Source organism: Hemiscyllium ocellatum, chromosome 5, assembly GCF_020745735.1.
Source record: "Hemiscyllium ocellatum isolate sHemOce1 chromosome 5, sHemOce1.pat.X.cur, whole genome shotgun sequence".
NCBI lineage: Eukaryota > Metazoa > Chordata > Chondrichthyes > Orectolobiformes > Hemiscylliidae > Hemiscyllium > Hemiscyllium ocellatum.
Window position 1 is genome coordinate 100,515,791 of NC_083405.1, and position 24,132 is coordinate 100,539,922.

At 41.8% G+C, this 24,132-nt stretch overlaps 1 protein-coding gene across 4 annotated transcripts in view; it reads right to left on the bottom strand.

The window, feature by feature from the left end:
• The window catches only part of mpp7a (MAGUK p55 scaffold protein 7a), a 419,376-nt gene extending 395,452 nt beyond the window's left edge, over positions 1-23,924 (bottom strand). For all 4 annotated transcript variants that reach the window (XM_060825040.1, XM_060825039.1, XM_060825038.1 and 1 more), the window contains exon 1: positions 23,581-23,924. The gene's annotated coding sequence lies outside the window, so the exon portion shown is untranslated. The remainder of the gene's footprint in view (positions 1-23,580) is intronic.
• Between the last annotated feature and the right edge of the window lie 208 nt (positions 23,925-24,132).

A 24,132-nucleotide genomic window follows, 5' to 3' on the forward strand; every position in this document is an offset into this window, starting at 1 on the left:
TGGGTATAAAAACTTTTCCTCCACTCTCCCTCTCAATGTCTTGCCCCTTAGTTTGAATTTATGACCCCTGGTCAATGGTCCCTCCAAGGGGAAAAGTTGCTTCCTGTCTACTCGATCTTTGCCCTTCATTATTATATATACCTTAATCATGTCCCCTCTGAACCTTGTCCGCTCTCAGGAAAACAATCTCAGTTTGTCCAATAATTTTTCTGATTGGACATCAACCCCCTCTGCGCCCTCAATCACATCCCTCCTATTCAGTAATGTGGATTCCAGAACTGCACATGTTCTTGCTGTGGCCAAACCAATGTTTTACACACCTCCAACATCATCTCCCTTAAACTCTATACCTTGGCAAGTATCAGTATGTCTTCTTAAACATTTACTTCTTAAATTACAGTAGCCTGTACTGGTCAGTACATACAACTTAAATACTGAATAATGCTCATTAACTAAGCACAATGCTGAAATTCATTGTCTCAATTTAATTAAAGCAGGTCAAATTCTAATTTTGGAAAAATACAGAGCAACAAACCATCAGCTGAGATAAACACATGTTCAATTCTTCCATTATTAAGTGCACAACTATTAAGTCTCTTCTCGCAGATCTCAACTTCCCTTTGAACCAGAATACTTATTTCACACCAATCATTCAACCACACATTCCTCTCAAGTCTGATTTGCCCAATCCCAACTTGCAATAATTAATTACGCAAAATCACATTCTTTGTCCTGACATATTTTGAGATCTAAATGATCTCCTCCCATTGCATGTTTCTATCAAGCTCTCAGCTGGTGTCCCAAACCTGGTCACTGCCAGGCAGCACAGCCTATTGGACTTGGATCATTTGCTGCACAAAACAGTGTCAATTCCTCTGACTACACAGACTCCTGCAACCATTACATTGCCTTTTGCTGTTCACCCATCCACATGAATAGCTTCATGGTGCCATGATCAATTAGCTCCTTCACCCTACTTCCCCACTCTCATACAAACAAACTGGAAGAACTGCAAAACTGTTGGACAATTGCGAAAATGGAGGCTATTCCTCCATTGATCTCCTGACCTGCCTTACTTGCATTCCCACTCTCCTGTCCTTGACCACTGCCAAATCAGAAGACCCTCTCCAAAAGGTACAAACTGCCTCCTTGGACAACCAATTTTGAGAAGCTGCAAAATAGTTTAAATAAATCACAAAAAATAATGGAACAGCTCCTTTCCATTCCTCCTTGAATCTCACTATTACCAGTGATCTATCTAAAGTCGCGCTAAGTTGGCAGGCTTTATATATTCTGAAAAGTTTCTGACCCTTTTACTGACAAACTGGTTATTTTAATTAGCTAAGCCCAATTGGACGTCCAGCAGGTAGCCTGTGGAAACAATGCTTCAGGCTGGGAAATTAAGAAGTTCAATTTAAATTTCAGTAAATGCTAACAAAAAGCAAAATGTACTTTGTACAAAAAGAGAACATTCTTACCCATGAACAGCCTGCATTTAATTCTAGCCTGATGGAAATGTTGGTGAATATAATAAACAAACCAACAAGTTAATTACTTTGAATGAATGAAGAATTTGTTTTTTGACTGAACACCTGTCAGATTTGCTATCTTGAGAAGTCATTCACAAAGTCCAAAGAAAACACAGTATCCTGGGTGGGTCATTCCATTCATTGTCCAGAAGAGGAGCAGCCATTATTATACCTATGACATGTTGCAGTATATCCATCAGTCCTGTACAGATACAAATGTTAAAGCCAGGAATGGTACATGCATTCAAATTAACCAGAAAGTTTAAAACTTTTTGGGGGATGGGGAGGGGAGGTGGGGGAATTCCATCAAGATCCGAAAAGCAAACAAGCTGATCATAATCCAGATCACCAAGACTGAACAGTGTTGACCTCAACGTTGTTATTGTTAACAATTTACCAGTTTACAGATGAAACAATCCCATTTGTTGCATATCAAATATTTAGTAAACAAATTCAAATCCAGTTTAAGAAAATCTCAATCGTATTGTCCTTCATACAAAAAGCTTCATTCAGGGACAGCTTTAAATCACAGTGAACAAGAAGGTAAATGCAAATCAACCCAAAGACCAATAACAGGATTTTCAGAAACAAGTACACAAACCTTGTTACTGAAAGTATTTCCTACTTAAGTTACTGTGTCAAATGAGTCAGATATACAATCATCAATCATGTTCCTTCTCCTATCAATGCATGTCAACAGAACCCAAAAGGAGACCTAGCCAAGAGTCTAGAATAGTTTATCTGTAGAGTAAATAAAAATATAGAAGGACCCAAATTAATGATACTTAAACTCATATTGAAGCCAAAAGGAAAACACCAAATGCAAACTTCAGATTTACTCATCAATCATAGTTTTGAAATGAATGCTGGTTAGTTTCTGGCATAAGCACGTAGAATGAAGAGACAACCAGGAAGAGAATTTTTGAAAAATACGAGATCAAAACTACGTGACACTGGGCAATATTACCATCCTTAGAGCTCAACATAGATGCAGAAACTAATCCTCAATATATCTTGAGGCTTGCTGAGAAATCCAAACTGAATTTTAACATGTCCTTAAATTCTTTTTCTGAATTTACGATGGCTAATTAAAGAAATTGAGAGATATAAAAAACAAAAAACCTCTTTCACCAGTTGTACTGCACTTCCTTTTCACCATTCATTTTGAAAGGTTAAAATTCACGCTGTCTTTAAACTTCTAATTTCCTTTTCTTCCCTCTTCAGTTGCTTTTGAATTTACTCTTTCCCCATCCACCCCATTCCTCTATTCTCCATAAGTGAATTTAAATTTCAGCGATGTTGCCAGGGTTGGAGGATTTGAGCTATAAGGAGAGGCTGAACAGGCTGGAGCTGTTTTCCAAGGAGTGTTGGAGGCTGAGGGTTGACCTTATAGAGGTTTACAAAATTATGAGTGGCACAGACAGGGTAAATAGGCAAAGTCTTTTTCCTGGGGTGGGGGCATCCAAAACTAGAGGGAATAGGTTTAGGGTGAGAGGGGAAAGATATAAAAGAGACCTAAGGGGCAATGTTTCACACCAGAGGGTGGTACGTGTATGGAATGAGCTGCCAGAGGATGTGGTGGAGGCTGGTACAATTGCAACATTTAAGAGGCATTTGGATGGGTATATGATTAGGAAGGGTTTGGAGGGATATGGGCCGGGTGGTGGCAGGTGGGACTAGATTGGGTTGGGACATCTGGTCAGCATGGATGGGCTGGGACAGAGGGTCTATTTCCATGCTGTACATCTCTATGACTATGGACAAGTTTGGAATATAATTGCTCCTTTGAATGAAAAATCCACTTGAAAAATAATTTACATTATATGAATTATGGATTTTGCACTTCACAGTGGCATGGTGGCTCAGTGGCTAGCACTGCTACCTCACAGCGCCAGGGATCCGGGTTCGATTCCCATCTTGGCAACTGGGTGTGGAGTTTGCACATTCTCTGTATCTGTATGGGTTTCCTCCACATGCTCTTGTTTCTTCCACTGTCCAAAGATGTGCAGGTTAGGTGAATTGGTCATTCTAAATTGCCCATAGTGTTAGATGCATTAGTCAGGTGTAAATGTAGAGAAATGGGTCTGGGTGGGTACTCTTGGGAAAGTCGGTGTGGACTTGTTGGGCCAAAGAGCCAGTTTCCGCACTGTAGCAAATATAATCTAATGTAACCCATTAACTACAGTATTAGGAGATAGCAGAATTTTTCATCCATTCAAATTATCAGTAACATAACTGACTTAAGTAGCCAAGGGAGAGGAGTCACTGTGTTAGTAAAATAATCCTTTTAAAAAATTCCACATCAACTGATTTTACTGTTGTCTGGAAGGAGTGTTTTGTGATAATTCACACAACATTGTACTATAAATCACATTATATTCCCAGTTCACTCAAATTATGGGTAATAATTCTGTTGAAACAAATGTTTTGCTCCAAGTTCCAATCTCTCACTCAGAAAACAAGGGACCACATGACCTGATAACAGAATACATGTCCTGTAACCCCAATGACCCTCAGTGTAAAAACTGGAGAAAGTAATTCTGCTCAAACCTATGTGCTTGCATGGACTAATCCAGTAATAGTTTGAAGGACTTAGCAGAGAGTTTCTGCCATATATGGAACCTCTTCTGTTATCTCTAACTATTTATTTCAGCTCTCAAGAGAAAGAATGGGAGGGGAGTTGGGAAATGCCTCCCATAAACAAAACCAATACATACTGAGAGAAGTTCTCTCCTGGTCTACATCAGACCAAAGTTCTGTTCTACAATCAAAATACAGAAACATACAAAAGAGGAGGGAGTCAGCCATTCGAGCCAACTCTGCCATTCAATGAAATCATGGCTGATCATCCAACTCATTATCGTGTTCCTGCTTTCTCCATGTACCTTTTCATCCCTGTAGCCTGAAGAATTATATCTAAATCCTTCATAAAACAGTGTTTTGGCCTCAATGACTTTGTGGCAGAGAATTCCATAGGTTCACCACTCTGAGTGAAGACACTTTTCCTCATCCCAGTCCTAAATGGCCTACCTGAGATCATTGGACTGCAAGCTCTTGTTCTTGATTTGTCAGTCAATCATCAGGAACATCCTTTGTGCATTTACCCCACCTAGTCTGTCAGGGTGCTATATGTTACTGTGAGTCCCCCTCGTGCTTCTGAATGCCAGTGGATATAGTTCGAATCAGTCTATCTTCATACAACAATCCTACCATCCCAGAGATCAGTTTGCAAAAAAAAAATGTGCTTTAGTGTGGTGGTATTCTTGAATAATTAATATGTTTACAATATAACCATAGTAATGCAATTATTAAACTTCAATCAAATAACAGCAAATTCACTTGGAGCACAAATGTGCAAGGCAATGAGAAGCATATGCACCCACATTCTGAATTTGAAAAAATTCACACCAGAGTATTCTATTCTTTGTTGTTAAGACACCTCCAGAATATGACTGAGCATCAGTTATGTGCTTTACTACAGATTCTGGCCATATTTCATTGGCGATACTGAACTGAATAGTGGTCAAAGATGTAATTGAAAACTAAATGATACTTTATACATATTCTGAATATAATCACAGCCATAACCAGAATTCAGCACTCGTTTATAATTGTGCAACTATTGTTCATCAAGTTTCTAATCTGTAAAAGAAAGACATACATTTTCATGTTGTCTATCACAATAAAAACTTACATTTAGAGTCATAGAGATGTACAGCATGGAAACAGACCATTTGGTCCAACTTATCCTTGCCAGCCAGATATTCCAACCTGATCTAGTCCCACTTACCAGCACCTGGCCCATATCCCTCTAAACCCTTCCTATTCATATATCCGTTCAGATGCCCTTTAAATGTTGCAATTCTACCAGCCTCCACCACTCCCTCTGACAGCTCATTCCAGACATGTACCACCCTGTGTGTGAAAACATGGCCCCTTAGATCTCTTTTATATCTTTTCCCTCTCACCCTAAACCTATGCCCTCTCGTTCTGAACTCCCCCACCCCAGGGAAAAGACCTTGTCTATCTATCCTATCCATGCCCCTCACGAATTTATAAGCCCCTGTAAGATCACACCTCCGTCTTCGATGTTCCAGGGAAAACAGCCCCAAACTATTAAGCCTCTCCCTATAGCTCAAATCCTCCAAACTGGCAACAACCTTGTAAATCTTTCCTGAACCATTTCAAGTTTTACAATATCCTTCCTACAGGAAGACGACCAGAATTGCACACAATGGCCTAACCAATGTCCTGTACAGCTGCAACATGACCTCCCAACTCCAGTACTCGATACTCTGCCCAATAAAGGAAAGATTTTAAACACCTTCTTCACTATCCTACCTACATTCAACTCTACTTTCAAGGAGCACTCCACTTTGTTCACCAACACTCCCCAAGGACCTTCCAATTAAGTGTCCTGCTAAGATTTGCTTTCCCAATAGGAAGGGTTTGGAGGGATATGGGCAGGGTGCTGGCAGGTCGGACTAGATTGGATTGGGATATCTGGTCAGCATGGATGGATTAGACTGAAGGGTCTGTTTCCATGCTGTACATCTCTATGACCTCATATTTATCTAAATTAAACTCGAGCCGCCACCCCTCAGCCCACTGGCCCATCTGATCAAGTTGCCGTTGTAATCGGAGGTAACCTCCTTCACTGTCCACTACACCTCTAATTTTGGTGTCATCTGCAAACTTACTAACCATACCTCCTATGTTCACATCTCAATCATTTATATAAATGACAGAAAGTAGTGGACCCAGCACTGGTCCTTGTGGCACTCCACTGGTTACTGGTCTCCAATCTGAAAATGTATCAAATGACAGTAAAATATTCAACAATGTTTCACATGTACATTAATGAAATCTGACACTGAGCCAAGGAATTGTTATTTCACCAGGAACCAACTGGATGTCATGTGAACAGGGGTGATGGGTGAAATGGACCTACAAATTACAATTTAAGCAGAAGATTTTCAATGACCTCAATGTGACACAGTGAAAAATAGGAGGCTGGCCAGAGAAGTGCAAGAACATTCAGTCCAACTGCAGTTGGACTTGGGCAAGACTAATGACTGCTAACATTAGAAATGGAAGTTGGTGTTGCTGGTCAGAGACCATATGCAAAGAAATCTCAGCTCCTGAAATCCCTCACAAAGTACTGTCACTCCTTTAATACAGCAATGCAGCAATTCATTTGGCACACAAACCTTGGAGACAAAACAATGAGAACATGAACTGGCCAGTAAACCAGGTCCACCACTCAAATCCAACAAGCCTGAAACTCCACTGACCCTATCTTTGATCTGTATTCATGATAGTTGCACCTTGTAAAAACTAGAGTGATGTCAAGTGTCAGTATTCAACTGACAAACCCATTTACAGATGTCTTGGAAGGGTAATTTTTAGGACTCCAGTATACTTCATGAGAATATATGCTTCCTAATTTTACTAATCAATCGCCTCATTTAAATTTTACAATGATGCAATTTTTTTTCTTGATTCCCCTCTACCAAGCCATGTCTTTGTGCCCAGCCTGTTGAATTCTTGCATCCTTTTAGATCATTGTTTCACCTTCTACATTCAAGATAATATGACCATGTGTAATGAAACAACCCTACTGTTGTTCTCGCAATTCTGCACTGCATCCCCAACAGTCTTTCTATCTCTACGTTCGAGACCTACATGTAACTATTTGGGTGGGATCCAACTAAAATTCCTTGGAGAATTCACATAGTGGCTCAGTGGTTAGCACTGCTGCCTCACAGCAACAGGGTCCCTGGTTCACTTCCAGCCTCAGTCGACTGTCTATGTGGAGTTTGCACATTCTCCCTGTGTCTGCGTGGGTTTCCTCTGGGTGCTCTGGTTTCCTCCCAAAGGAGGAAAGATGTGCAAGCCAGATGAATTGGCCATGCTAACTTGCCCATAGTGTTCGGTGCATTAGTCAAAGGGAAATGGGTCTGGGTGGGTTACTCTTCGGAGGGTCGGTGTGGACTGGTTGGGCCGAAGGGCCTGTTTCCACACTGTAAGGAATCTAATCTAATCTAATCTAATCAATCAAATAATTCAAGACTAATAACCAGCAATTCTGTTCACCAAGTTAGCCACATTGCTGTTAATGGAAGGAGTGCAGTTAATATAATAGGTAAAAATTCAGATTAAAAGGTTCCAGATTAGATTCCCTCCAGTGTGGGAACAGGCTCTTAGGCCCAACAAGTTTACATCGACGCTCCGAAGAGCAACCCACCCAGACTCATCTCCCGGCATTTACCCCTGACTAATGCACCCAAAGTACACATCCCTGAATACCATGGTCAATTTAGCATGTCCAATTTAAAAAGAACCTTGAAAAAAAAAGTCCTGTTAGTTACCTGTTACATTCCTACTTTCTATTATAATCTTACATTACAAAAAGAGAAGTCCAAACCAGTGATCAGACTTGTTATTACATACATGAGTACTAATTCTAACTTCTCATGTAAATAACCAAGATCTATTCCTGCCTTATTGAGGTTCACAAGATTAAATATTTTGGCATCTGTTCATTCAAGTCAATCTAAACGTTTATACAAAAGCAAGTCAGATTAACTTGGACCAAGTTAACCATGCTTTACATTCAAATAATGAGCCTTCAAAACACAGCAGGTAGACTTTACGTACAGCTGCTGCAACTACACCAGCCAATTTAAAATAACCTTGTCTGATGCAAAAGGTCAATTTTGCAAGTTGGCAGCTCATTTTTATTTTGTTGATCCACACATGACCTCATGCCAAGAGAACAGCAAGACACATACGCCTCAGGCTTTAAGCTTTCACTTTGTCAACTGATCTAGACACTGCCAAGTGCAGGGACAAACTACCGTACCTCTCTATCCAACTTATTTTGTCCTTCCCGTCATGAAATAAATGGTCGTAACTCACTGCCTGAAACTAGAAACGTTCCATTCAGGTAATTATAGCAAAAATGAGAGTACTCCCAAAGAAACCCTTAACCCGTGCTGCTCTGTTGTTTCTCGCAATTATGTGGGGAGAAAGGGAGAAAAGATAAGGACTGGTGCAAACATAAGGTGACGACAATGGCAAACAAATTATTTGTTGGATCTGTTAAGAGGCAAAACAACTGTTGATAACTCAGTTCCAGTATTGGTTAAGGAAGACAGTATCACAATTATGAAGGTAGGTTTGCACAGAGTGTAACAGATCACACATAGTAAGCTCCTGATAATACAAACAGCAATCCAATTAAGGTAACTGTCAAAACAAGCATGGTCAAAGAAAGAGCAGAACATCATAGACTCTCCAACTGGCAACTGGTCAGCCAAGCAACAGAAGGAGTGAAGGAATTGGGCAGAGCACAACTGAGCAAAAGGTTGGCATGAAGCAGAGTGTGTCATTCTGTTCCAAATATGTTGAGATAGTGTCAAAGTGTAAGTTTCTAGTTTGGACAGCACTTGATAAACAATTTGACTTATACTAAGAATTAGACAACCAATCTAAAATTTTCATTGGGGCTTGCAGTGTGGTTCTCTTCCTATTTGGTATAAGCTACACAAATGCTTGTTCTTTTCAAAACAGCAAGAATCTCTCCATGCACAGCGACTATTTGGACTTAAAGGCAGGGTCATCCATTCCCTGGTGTATTGCCCACAGCAGCACCTCGACCAATGTCAACAGAACAGCCAATCACTACCCCTTTCTCATACAATATAAATTATTGCCCCATGGAGGTTGGATATTTTTGTGATTCTATCCTGCTCAATGTCAAAATACTTTCTTTGATTTTCAGCAATTCTTTCTCTAGTGCTCATCACAGTTCAATGTTTTGCTCTTCCTTTTGCCCCTTGATATTCTACCTTCTTTGGGAAATTTTCTGCATCTTCTACTATAAAGAGAGAAACAAAATACTTGCTCTAAGTCTCCGCCATTTCCTGGTTTCCTATTAATCCCTCAGTCACATACTGTAAGGAAGCCATGCTGACTTTTCTAACATTATGTTTTTCTGTGTACTTGCTGAATGTATTGGTACTTGTTTTTCTATTCTGTGCTAGCTTTCACTCATCCTCCAAACTTCTGCTTTCCAACCAAGTCATTGCAGTTTGTTTTCAAAATACATCCAATCTTCCGATTTACTACTAATCTTCACAGCGTTGTACACCTTAATTCAATTTGAAATGATCCCCAAGTTACTTAGTTAGCTGGAGATGGCGCATCCTTCTCATACAGTCTCCTTCTATGAAGCGAATGCTGTTTTTTTTTGTTTGTCACTGCTTCCCTACTTTATCTTGTAACCCATTTAACAAATCCACTTTTGCCAATTCAGTCATCATACTTTTGTAATTGCCAACACATTTAACATAAAAGCCTGAGTCTCAAGTTTCTCACCCTCAACCTGAACATGATCACCATTTGCAAGGAGTCTTAATCAGGAAGTCATAAATTATTCCTACCTCCCAAGCAAATGAAAAATAACTTGTTCCCTGGTTGGTCCTGAAATATTGTTTTAACAAACTGTCCCAAAAACAATTTGTGAACTCAAGTACAGAGAGAACATTCCCAATTTGATTTGTCCAGTCTATCATACAATTAAAATCACTCGATTGTTGTGATATCTTTACAAGTGCCCTTTGTTTAAAATATATACGCTGTCTTAATATAACCACCTATGAGGCCCATAAACCACTTACACTGGGGACTTTTCAACCCCCTTCTCTTTGTTAGCTGCATCAACTCTGATTTGACATCTTGATTTTCCAAGCTTAGTAACTCACAACTGTACTGATCTCATTTATGAAAAGTTTCTCAACCTTTTTCTTCCTTCATGCTCAATACCCTTATTGTCCAGTTCCCAGATTTAGCTATTGCAGACACATGGTGCAAAATGGCCATGATATCATAGCCATTTATCTCAATTTGCACTCAAACTTCATCCAAATTATCAAGGCTGTATACATCAAATAAAGATCGACATTTAATACAGTCTTTTTACCATTCTTCCTCCTGACCTTGTCATGATATAGTTCTACATTTGTATGCTCTCTAACTTCATATCATAGACTGGTTATCCCATTTCATGCAAAACTAGCCTGCACTGATGCCTTGTCCTTGCTCGTTTACCTGTCATGTGAACTCTTCTTCACCACAACACCCACACCCATTATTTAGCTTCATGCTCTCATTTTGAGAGATATCAGAAGGTTGGACATGCCTCATAACCAGAGAAGTGATGGGAGAACCAAAAAAAAACACGCTCTCAACAAACAACAATAACCAAAACTAAATCAAGAAGAAAACCCAGAACAGAAAGAGACAAATTAAAGAGGATGAGAGCGTGTACGTCATAAAAAGTAAATATAAAAATATGAAATAAGAGAGGCAATAAAACACAAAGGTAGATTTTTTTGAAAATTTTGAAAGCTTCAGTATATAAAATAAAGCTTACAAAAGTTGAAGAATGAAGGGATAAAAAGACTTACAGAAAGGTGTCATTCACCTATTCCAAATTAAGTTCATATGGTTACAAACTGCAACGGTCAGGAATAACTCAAGTGCCAAGATATTTTGAGTTGTGAAAGCTACCAGCACTTGAACACCTGAGGTTCTAAACATTACAGACATTGGTCTTTAGCCAATTCGATGAATTCAAAGGATACTGAGAAACAGACGAAGACACTGGACACTGTAATGACTGTGGGCCAGTTTACATTCCAGAAATTGTATCCAATACTCGTCCCAAATGAGCCATGCCCCTCCCTGAACTGTTCCAATACATCTACAACACTGGCATCTACCGGACAATATGGAAAATTGTCCACAAACATCTAGTCTACAGACAAACACACTGAATCCATTCCAGCCAATTACTACCCCAGACACTCATTTTGATTATCAGAAAAAGGTGGTTGATGGGGTGGCTGAGTTATGTTGTGGCACAGCTTCAGAATTACCAACTCACTAACACTCAATTTGAGTTCCACCACGACCACTGCTTTCATTATAACCTTGACAGAAATGCTGACCTCAGACGTGGGGTACACAAAAATGATCAAGGAGAACTGAAATCATTGGGAATCAACAGGCAAACTCTCTGCTCATTGGAGTCATACAAGCACAGACAAGGATGGTTGTTGGAGGTCATTCATCTCCAGCTGTAGCATACTACAGTAGGAATTCCTCAGCATAGTGTCAACAGTCCAATCATGTTAACCTGCTCCAATGTGCTTCCCTCCAGAGGGTCAAGAATGATAACTGATAACTGCACTGGTGACCAGCATCATTGACAATTATGCAGCACACGAAGAAAGGTTCAGTGGCTGCAAGCAGCAAGAACCTGGACAAACAGTCTTGGGCTGACAGGTGGCATTAGTGTCATGCGATTACAATTTCCAATAAGACAGAATCTTACAGTCATCCCATGAAATTCATTAGCATTCCATCACTGAATTCTCCACAATCAACGATATCTAGCTTACCAGAAATTGAACTGGACTAACCATGTCAATACCGTGGCTACAACGTATTGGGGATTCTGCCGCAAGCATCTCACTTGCTGTCTCCCCAGTGTCGAGTCATCATCTGCAAAGGACAAGTCAGGGGCGTGATGGATTACTCCCCCTTTGCCTGCATGAGTGCACTCCAACAACAATCAAGCAGCTGAACATGATCCAAGACAAAACCACTGCATCTGCTTCAACATCTTCAGTCTCTTCACCACTGATGCACAATGGCAAGTGTGTACCAGCTACGAAATACACTGCACTAACTCAGCAAGTCTCCTATGCCACCAAGATCAAAGGTAGGAGATGCATGAAAACATCACCTTCAAGTTGCCCTCCAAGCCATTCACTTTCTCGATTTGGGAATCTAATTGCTATTCCTTCGGGACTGCTTGGTCAAAATCCTGGAACACCCTTTCTGAAGCAATCAAGGTAATGGCTTGAAACCACCTTGTACTAGGGATGGATAATGATTGCCAAAATAGTCAGCAACACCCATATAATTATATATGGATGAGTTTATTCACAGGCACATAAAACTGTACATCTTGCTCAAATTCCGAAGTCACTGGTTAGTGTAAACAATTTCAGCAAACTCCTCGAAACTGCTCCTCCCTTAATTAAAAAAATCACACAACACCAAGTTCAGTCCACAGACTCATTTGGAAGCACAAGTTTCCTGATGGACTATAACATGGTGTTGGGCGATTTTTTAATTTTGTCCACCCAAGTCGAATACTGGTGCCTCCACATTAAACCTCCCTTAATTGACCAACTCAATATCCAACTAGCCGCTACCTCTGAACATACCAGGCCAGGCAGCATCCGAGAAGCACGCTCCTCCCTGCTCCTCGGATGCTGCCTGGCCTGCTGTGTTTTTCCAGCATCACATTTTTCAACTCTGGTCTCCAGCATCTGCAGTCTTTACTTTCTCCGAGTTACCTCTGAACATTACAAGCACTTCGTGCTAATTTGTCTGCAATGTTCTTTGATCAGTAATTAAGTTGCATTATTTTTCAGAACTGTTCCCAACAGATAACGTGTTTTTGTTCTCTTTTCTTTTGAAAGGAAATTCGTCCCTTAATTTCAGCTCAGTTCCAAATCAAAGGGAAAAACAAGAGAAAATTGATTATGCTCTCAACAATACATTACCCAGCAGCCTTAACATTACAGTTCTCTGCATTGGACTTTTGTCAATCAGATGCAAAACACAGTTACTTGGCCTCGCATCTAAATGATACAGTGACACATAATAATAAAAAAAGACAAGTTTACATCATTATCATCATCATCACAGAGCACCAGCAAAAGAGAACCAAGAAACTAGTTGGGGGGGGGGGGCAAAATATAAAAGTGGGAAACAAAAGCTGTTAAAATCTTGGCGAAAGACAAAATATGGGCGAGTAACCAGACACGAGAATTTCTAATGTGAAGACAGAGACAATGATCAAATATTGTGTGTTTATATGCATGGAGGAAGATACCTCCCAGCAAAACTACAGGACAAAGCAGCCAGTGAGAATGAATTACAGAAAGAAACTAGCAATATATCTACAAAGAAAAGTAGCGGAGAAATTCATAGGATTAGAAGTTGGTAAATGTCTTTAACTTCATGCTCTGTACCAGAGGTTGTATGAGGTGACAGATGGAGAGGTGATGGATGCAGTGATGGTTATCTTCCAAAACCTTCTAGATTTTGCAACAGTTACTGCATATTTTAATATGATATCTTGAAACCATCTGTGAGACCTCACCTACAGTTTTGCATAAACTTTGGTCCCCTTACTTGAAGGGGAATTGAGCTTGGGGCAATTCAGAGAATGTTCACAGATCAATTCCAGAGATGAGGAGTTTATCTTACAAAAAGAGTCTGAGCAGTTTAGGACTCGATTTGGAGTTTAGAAGAATGAGAGGAGATATAATTAAGGTGTAAAAGATGCCAAAGGGAATTGGCAGTATAGATTTAGAGAGGATGCTTTCTTTGTAGGGCAATATAGAAGCTCGAGGTCTTTTTGGAGAAGACGTAGAACATTTAAAACAGATGAGGAAAACTCACATCTTTCAAAGAGTCATAAATGTATGGAATTCACTACTCAGAGTGATGGATGCCAGCACATGTAGCAAGTTTAAGGAGCAGACACACTTTTAATTAGTACTGGCTAAAAGGGTTATGGAAACCAGGCAAGCAAGTGGTGTCGAGGCCATAATGAGATCAACCATGATCGCATTTCACAGCAAAGCAGGATCGAGGCTGAACTGTCTACTCCTATTCCTAGTTCTTATGTTAAGAAAGAAAATAGCAAATAAGCAGACCTATTAGTCTGCCCTAAGTAGACGAAAAATAATGGAATCTACTAGAAAGGATATGAAAACTGGACAGGTACTGAATAATGCTAAGATTGGGCAAATCAAGACGGACCTATCAAAGAGGTATCATAATTGACAAAGTGGTTGGTGTTAATTTGACAATGTATCTTGCAGAACACATAAGAGGGAAACAATGGATGTAGTGTATTTTGATTTTTGGAAAACATTTGCTTCAGTCCCACATAACAAGTTAATGAACAAAATTAAAGCACATGGGTTTGAGAGTAACATACTTGTACAGAATGGAGAAGTCACTGAAGAACAGAACACCATAGGAATTCTGCAAATTCCCTCAAAGTGTTTAAGACAGTGGACAAAAGCGTGACAAATGAAATATTTTGCAGAAATTGCAAAATTGTCCACTTTGGTAGGATAAACAGAAATGCAGGGGACATTTGAAATGATCAGCGATCGGAAAATGTTAATGTCCAAAGGGATGTGGGTGTCCTTGTTCATGAGTTAAAACTAACATACAGCTGCAGCAATTCAGAACTCAAACTGTGCTGGTCTTTTGTGCAAAAGCATTGCAAAAGTAAAGATATCCTGCTGCACCTGTGTAGAGCCTTGGCAAAACCCAAGTGTACAAGGAGAGACCTATTCACTATAGGGGCAGTGCCACAAAAATTGACCAAATAACAGGACTGTCCAGTGAAGAACAGACTGAAGAAACTGGGAGTATATTCTCTTGAGTTTTTAGACAACAGGAGAGAGTCAGGTGGTGTTTGTCCCTGCTTAGGAGTTGGAGAAGCACGAGACAGAATATCAATGAAAAATGTAAAGTTAGGATGGTGTTTGTTTTTGGAATTCTCTACACAAAATAGCTGAGAAGGTTCAGTCACTGAATATGTTCAAGACAGTAATTGAAAGATTGCTAAATATCAATAACATCAAGGAATTTAGGCATGTATTGAAAAATGGCATTCATCATCCAGTTGAATGTCAGAGCAGTCCTACTCTTATTTCCTACTTTGTAATGTGAGGCATGCAGAGACCAATGCACAAGTCAAATCAGATGGTGATATTTACATGTTATGGGGTTTCAGGCTGAGATGAGAAGAAATGGCTGAGCATTTGAAAATGGAAGCAAAGAGGTTTTGAGAAATGCAGTCAAGTACTATGTCCAGATTTTGGGCAAACAGGTTTCATCTGAAGCAAAGAGGGATGGAATCAGTAGCAAGGGCAATAAGAATACCTTTGAATTAATGAATTGATGAACTAATGGAGGACATTTCAGCATATTCAGGATTGTTACTCAAGGAAGTTGTGGGACATCAGCGGAGGGATTGAGAACGACTGTAGAAGGCAGTAAGGGTTGTATTTAAAAGGAAATGTACAATCTGTAGGTCGATCCTTGGCAGTCTTGATAATTGTACCAAAACTGAGTCATTGCTGGACACATTCTAGCAACAATTGAATAGTGAGAATTCAAACTGGCAAGGGCAGTTCTACTCAGCTAAACAACAGCGCAGAACCATTGGGACACTCATGTATGACCAATTACAAAGGCTGTAAGAAGGTCAAGAGGTAATAAACATATCAGGAACAGAGTTATATGTATTGTAATTTAAATTGAAGTCCCTCAAGTTCTTTAGCAGGCTACAAACCCAATTTCAGAGATTTAACTATAGTTTTGTTTACAAGAATTTCGGTACAGGTTTGGGGGCCAATATGTTTACTGAGCAATTATGTTGGCAACAGTAAAAAGCAATACAAGAAAGATCTTTGACGGAAGGCCAATCAACTATTCTTAAAGTCCTGCTATTGTTATTTAGGAACTGTTATAGTCAACTTATAAATTCCCCAACAGTGATGCCAATTAATAACTACATATCAGCCAAGAAAAATCTTGACACCAAAGAAAGTTCACTTGTTTTTTAATGATCTTTTACACATACATGAGAGGGCATACAAGGTCTTAGATGAACATTTAATGGGTCTCAGTGAAAAAAAACATAGGTTTTTCAATGCTACTTGAGCCACTGTTATAATTAATGAAATTAAGGCAAAAATAAAGGTGGCAGCAGAATGACATTGAGAAAAGCTTGCATATTCTAATGTTTCAGCTTTTCTAGGTAAAATTCAGAAGCCATTTACTACAGAGATTTCAAGGCAGTAGAAATCCCAAGAGATAATCATGGCCACATCGGTCCAGTTTGAGGTTATGTTCAAGCTTGGAATTGGTTTGTCAAATTATTTACTGCATCTGTTTATTTTATATTTTCTGTGAGCATCCTGCTGACACTGCAACTCCACCAACTATGGAGAACAAATCTAATTAAACCAACCAGAATCAACAAGGGAAGCATTCAGTACTTCAGTGGAATTTCATTTTGGACATGCTCTTGTTTTAGCCATGTTGTCCTCGTTAATGTCTAGGAGAAAGTGAGGACTGCAGATGCTGGAGACCAGAGCTGAAAATGTATTGCTGGAAAAGCACAGCAGTTCAACAGGAGGTTGAACATTCATCCACTTTACTAACACCTTCCACCCAGACCTCAAATTTACCTGGACCATCTCAGACTCCTCCCTCCCCTTCCGAGACCCCTCCATTTCTATCTTGGGCGACTGAATCAACACGGACATTTACTACAAACAGACCGACTCCCACAGCTACCTAGACCACACCTCCTCCCACCCTGCCCCTGTAAAAACACCATCCCATATTCCCAATTCCTTCGTCTCTGCTGCATCTGCTCCCAAGAGGACCAGTTCCAACACCGAAAAACCCCGATGGCCTCCTTCTTCAAAGACCGTAATTTCCCCCCAGATGTGGTCGACGATGCTCTCCACCGCATCTCCTCCACTTCCTGCTCCTCCGCCCTTGAGCCCCACCCCTCCAATCGCCACCAGGACAGAACCCCACTGGTCCTCACCTACCACCCCACCAACTTCCATATACATCATATCATCCGTCATCATTTCCGCCATCTCCAAACGGACCCCACCACCAGGGATATATTTCCCTCCCCTCCTCTATCAGCGTTCCGAAAAGACCACTCCCTCAGTGACTCCCTCGTCAGGTCCACACCCCCCACCAACCCAACCTACACTTCCGGCAACTTCCCCTGCAACCACATGAATGCAAAACTTGCGCCCACACCTCCTCCCTTACTTCTCTCCAAGGCCCCATGGGATCCTTCCATATCCGCCACAAATTCACCTGGACCTCCACACACATCATTTACTGCATCCGCTGCACCGAATGTGGGCTCCGCTACATTGGAGAGACAGGCCACCTACTTGCGGAACATTTCAGAGAACACCTCTGGGACACCCAGGCCAACCACCCTGTAGTTCAACACCTCAACGCCCCCTCCCACTCCACCAAGGACATGAAGATCCTTGGACTCATCCATCACCAGACCATAGCAACACAGTGGCTGGAGGAAGAGCACCTCATTTTCCACCTAGGAACCCTCCAACCACAAGGGATGAACTCAGATTTCTCCAGTTTCCTCATTTCCCCTCTCCCCACCCCCCCCTTGTCTCAGTCCCAACCCTCGAACTCAGCACCATCTTCCTAACCTGCAATCTTCTTCCTGACCCCTCCGCCCCACCCCTACTCCAGGACTATCACCCTCACCTTAACTTCCTTCCACCTACCGCATTTCCAATACCCCTCCCCCAAGTCCCTCCTCCCTACCTTTTATCTTAGCCTGCTTGGCACACCTTCCTCATTCCTGAAGAAGGGCTCATGCCCGAAACGTCGATTCTCCTGCTCCTTGGATGCTGCCTGACCTGCTGCGCTGTTCCAGCAATAAATTTTCAGCTCATTAATGTCTAACCTTCCCTTAATGCTATAACTCTGTACCTTCAAGCTGTTCACTTCCAATTACATGTTCATATTATCTTCATGAAAAATTGATTCACTTACATCTTCCAATAGTTTTGTCAATTCCTCTTTTCCAGCATACACTGAAATTGGACCAAATGGAGCATAAAACCACTCATGACTTCCAATACATGGAGAGAAATTATACTCATAATTAAAGTATAGCAAAAAGAACCCCAAATATTTTCAATTACAAATAAAGTCACAAATTGGGTACAGTCCAAATAATGGCCAGCAACCAAGAGATGCAAAAGAGGAATCCAAATTGCACAGGATCAATATACCCATGGCAAATTCACATCCCGTTCAATGTATCTGGAAATAAAAAGCTGGTTATGGCAGAAGTGACTGCCACTTCAACGTGACCCTTTTGTGGAGTCTCAGTGTGACTCCAGTCAACTTTGTTCTGAACTGATTTCTGAAATGATCTAACAGGCCTTAAACTTGTTTGAAACCCTCACAAAGACAGTACTGTAGAGCACCTTCAACACAGTGACATTTAACAATTTGAAATGAGAGTCCATTGTTTTCAGGAGTGGCAAGAAATGCTGTCTTAGTCAGCACTGGCCACTTCTCAAGAATAGTGTATTTTTTTTAAATTTCATGAAAAAACCAACAGAACAAGTTTGAACTACACTTGTCAGATTTCACAAGTTTTTCCAAATTATCAGTACAGCATGTAGAAAATAGCAGTCCATATTTCCAACACAGAAATAAGCCTTTCAGGTTCAGTGACCCTTCTTCAGAACTGTCCAGTTCAGTCCAAAATTGCTTGACGGTGAGTGGTGAGGGTTGGTATTCAGACTGGAGGCTTGTAACAAGCAGGATGCAATATGGATCAAGGTTGGGTCACTGTTGTTTGTCATTTATGTAAACAACGTGGACGAGATGATAGGAGGCTTGGTTAGGACGTTTGCAGGTGACAAAAATTGATGGTATAGCAGACACTGGATAAGGTTATTTAAAGAGTACAACAGGATTGTGATCAATTGAGCTAGTGAGCTGAAGAATGGCAAATGGAGTTTATTTTTGGTAAATGCAAGGTGTTGCATTTTAGTAAACAAACCAGGGCAGGATTTACACAGTTAATGGCAGAGCCCTAGGGAATGAGGTCGAACAGAGACACCAAGAGGTGCAGGTACATAGTTCCTTGAAAGTGGCTTCAAAGGTAGACAGAATGGAAAGTTGCAGACTTGCCTTCACCAGTCAGAGCATTGGGTTCATGAGTTGGGACATCTTACTGCAAACAATTTTGGTCACCCTGCTGTAGGATGTTACTCAACTGGAAAGGGCACAAACAAGATTTACAATGATGTTACCAAGACGGAGGGTTTGAGTTATAAGGAGGGGCTGAAATAAGCTGCCAGAGGAAGTGGTAGAGATGAAAATTATATAATTCAGAAGACATTTGGACAGGTACATGAATCAGAAAGGTTTAAGATATAGGCCAAACAGTAACAAATGAGACTAGTTCAGTTTAGGAAACCTGGTTGGCTGGGCTGAAGGGTCTGTTGCCATGCTGGGATATGAAGGGAAGTCACTTTAGAACTAAGATGAGGAAAGCCACTGACCCGGATGAAGTCTCTGGCCATGCAGCTAGATCCTGTGCAGACCAATTAGCGGAAGTATTCTCAGACATCTTTAAAATCTCCATCGTACAATCTGAAGTCCCCACCTGTTTCAAGGAGACGACGATCATCCTGGTGCCAAAGAAAAATCATGAAGTATGCCTCAATGATTGCTGCCCAGTGGCTCGGACCTTCGTAATTCTGAAGAGCTGAGAGGTTCATCATGGCTCACATCAATTCCAGCCCACCAAACTGCCTTGACCCTTGGCAATTCACCTACCAGCACAACAGATTAACAGCAGATGCCATCTTCCTGGCCCTGCACATCTTTGGAACATGTGGACAACAAGGATACCTACATTAGGCTCCGACTCATGAATTACAATTCCACCTTCAACACCATAATTCCAAACAAACTCATCACGAAACTCCGACCCAGATCTTGGCCATCCCTTTTATAACTGGATCCTTGACTTCCAGACCCAGATACTGCAAACAGTAATAGGCAACAACACCTCCTCCACCATAATCTTCAACACCAGGGTCCTGCAACACTGTGTATTCAGCCCCTATGATACCCCTCATCCATTCATTACTATGTGGACAAATTTCACCCGAAATTCCACTTACACATTTGCTGATGACACCACCATTGTAGTTTGGATCTCAAACAATGACAGGACAGAATACACGAAAGAGACTGAGTGCCTCGTGGCATGGTGTGAAGCCAATCTCTCCATCAATGTCAGCAAAATTAAGGAGCTGGTCAATGACTCCCGGAAGCACATTGGATGGCATGCCCCTGTTACATCAACAATGCTGGGGTGCAGACAGTCAGAAGCATCAAATTCGTGGGTGTGATGATCACCGATCTGTCTTGGTCCACCCATGTTGATGCAATGGTCAAGCAATCACAATAACATCTCCATTCTCAGGAGGCTAAGGCAATTCGCTAAGTGCACAATGGTTCTTACCAGTTTTTACATATGCACCACAGAAAGCATCCTATTTGGATACATCACAGCGTGGTACGGCAACTGCTCTTCCTAAAACCACAAGAAACTAGAGAGTCTGAACACAGCCCAGTCCATCACACAAATGAGCCTTCCATCCATTGACTCCATCTATACTTCCTGCTGCCTCGGGAATCATAATCAAAAGACCCAACCGATCCTCGTTTTACTCTCTTCCACTCTCATCAATCAGGCAGAAGATATAAAAGTTCGAATACATGTGTTAGAGTCAGAGATGTACAGCATAGAAACAGACCCTTTGGTCCAACTCGTCCATGCTGACCAGATATCCCAACCCAATCTGGTCCCACCTAGCAGCACCTGGCCCATATCCCTCCAAACCCTTCCTATTCATATACCCATCCAGATGCCTCTTAAAATGTTGCAATTGTACTAGCCTTCACCACTTCCTCTGGCAGCTCATTGCATACACATACCACCCTCTGCATGGAAAAGGTTGCCCCTTAGATCTCTTTTATATCTTTCCCTTCTCACCCTAAACCTATGCCCTCTAGTTCTGCCCCCCACACCCCCCAACCCCAGGGAAAAGACTTGGCCTATTTATCCCATCCAAGCCCCTCATAATTTTGTAAACCTCTATAAGGTCACCCCTCAGCCTCCGACGCTCCAGGGAAAACAGACCCAGCCTGTTCAACTTCTCCCAATAACTCAAATCCTCCAACCCTGTAAATCTTTTCTGAACCTTTTCAAGTTTCACAATATCTTTCCGATAAGAAGGAGACCGAAATTACACGCAATATTCCAACAGTGGCCTAACCAATGTCCTGTACAGCCGCACCACGACCTCAACTCCTGTGCTCAGTACACTGACCGATAAAGGAATGTATACCAAACATCATCTTCACTATCCTATCTACCTGCGACTCCACTTTCAAGGAGCAATGAACCTGCACTCCAAGGTCTCTTTGTTCAGCAACACTCCCTAGGACCTTACCATTAAGTGTATACATCCTGCTAAGATTTGCTTTCCCAAAATACTGGACATCACATTTATCCGAATTAAACTTCATCTGCCACTTCTCAGCCCACTGGCCCATCTGATCAAGTACCTGTTGTAATCTGAGGTGACCTTCTTCGCTGTCCACTATACCTCCAATTTTGGTGTCATCTGCAAACTTACTAACTACACCTCTTATGCTCGCCTTCAAAATCCTTTATATAAATGACAAAATGTCGTGGACCCAGCACTGATCCTTGTGGCACTCCATTGGTCACAGGCCTCCAGTCTGAAAAACAGATTCAACAACAGCTTCTTGTCTGCTTCGTCAGACTTCTGAGCTGACCTCTCAAACATCAATTTTGATGTCTCTTTCTGAATCTTCTCTGCAGCTGTAACACCATAACCTGTACTCTGTTCTGCTACCCTGATGTACTTCATATATGACCATTAGTTTAGCATGCAAAACAACACTTTGCACTGTATCTCAGCATATGTGACAAACATAAACCAAAAAGGAATTTCTTCAGCCAGAGAGAGAGAGAGAGAGAGAGATTCTTGATTTGTAAGGGGTCAAGGGTTACAGGATGAAGGCTGGAGAATGGAGTTGATAAACATAAAAGTCATGATCAAGCAGCGGAACAGACTTGACAGATCAAATTATTTTATTGTTCTGCGGTCAACTTGTCAGACAGCAACAGTTGATGATTCTCTTCATCTTTACAGCTCATTCTAGCCCATCTTTCCATTGCAAGTCTCCTTTTTTGGTTTTGCACCATCATCTCATTCTCCACCTCATCTCAGCTTTCACTCTATCATTGTTTTTATTTTCTCTGTTCATCCTTTGCTGAGCACACCACTTGTGAAAAACCTGTTGCTTTTTTTTAAAACTGTTTTCCAGTTCGAATGAAAAGGTCACTGGCCCGAATCTGTCTTCCACTCCTCCCTACCCCCAACCCCACCCACAGATGTTGGTTGATCTGCTGAGTATTTCCAGCATTCGGAATGTTCGGTTCTCGTACAGGAATCGCCAAGTCAAGAGCTGAGAAATACAAGGAAGTTAGGATCTCAGCGCACAGATGGGCTGAGGTCAGGCAGATGCAGGTTATCTGACGGAGGTGTCATTTCTGACCGAGACAATATGGATCAAAAGTCGATCATTGGGGTCGAACAGGACATCACTGCGAACAGACTGGTTATGCATGAGACAACTGTTTGGGGAAGGAATTCCGGGTCAGTAACAGACCCAATTCTCATTTTATCGAATAAATCACAGCTTGTCACTACACCTTAAAATAAATACGCTATTCACGGGTGATGTGTAAAACAAAAGAACATGAACGGTGATTTGGACTGCAAAGCAATTCGTTCGATTCAAGTGAACTCTTTAGCTTTGCTTTAAGCCTCCGCCCCGCAAAGTGATGCCCAAATCATCGAGAATCCTCCCAACCCCCTTCCTTTCAAACGGTGTGAAATCAGTGCATTTGGGAGCCGTGCTGGCCTTGCACTCTCAACTTTAACAGACAACAACAAAAAACAACGCCACCTCAAATGTCAATGATTAAATGAAACACAGCAGGTTCGTCAAGGTTTAATTTTCCGATGATCACCGCTGGTCAAAAAGCAGGAAATTATTGCAATCACAGAAACCCACCGCCCCCCGACCGCGAAGCCACGGGTTCAAATCCGCGCCGTCGCACATGATGGTGCTTTCTTCAACACCCCCCACCCCACACCAACACCAACTCGCGAGAATGCCTACACACACCGAGGAAAGGCGTCCATCTACTACTGTGCGAGCAGATTTAAAATGTTAATACCTCTGGTAGTAGGTCCAGCAGCGTTATCTCTGATGATAAGATCGTGGCGCTGCACACATTTCTTTTCACGACCGATATAAGAACGAGAGCATGAGACAACCAACGGCCGAAGCTAACTGCCACTCCTTCTCTGGGGTGCGAGTGTATGTGTGCGGACGGAAATCTGGGTGAGCATCGACACTGTGCTCGTACTAACTGGCACTATCCCCCAGAGAGGGAGGTGTCTGACTGACTGACTCAGCCTCACCGTCTCCCAGTGGGACTGAAGCCACTGTCAATGATGCCAGCTCCCTCCCGTCCTGCCAGCCCCACAGGGCCCCCTTCCAATTCGCTGCCGACCGCGCCTGCGCACTCCCTCTGCCTCATCCTTCCACCCTCCCCCCATGATTACGCCGCGACCCGACCAGCCGCCAATCACCGCCGGCGTTGCCGGGCAATCGCTGGCGTCACGCCCTCTCCGCCCACCCATCCGCGTCGTCAGCTCGAGTCTGTCTGTTCGGCCCGTCACTTGGGAAAGCAAGATTCTGATGCGACTGCGCAAGGGTATGGAAG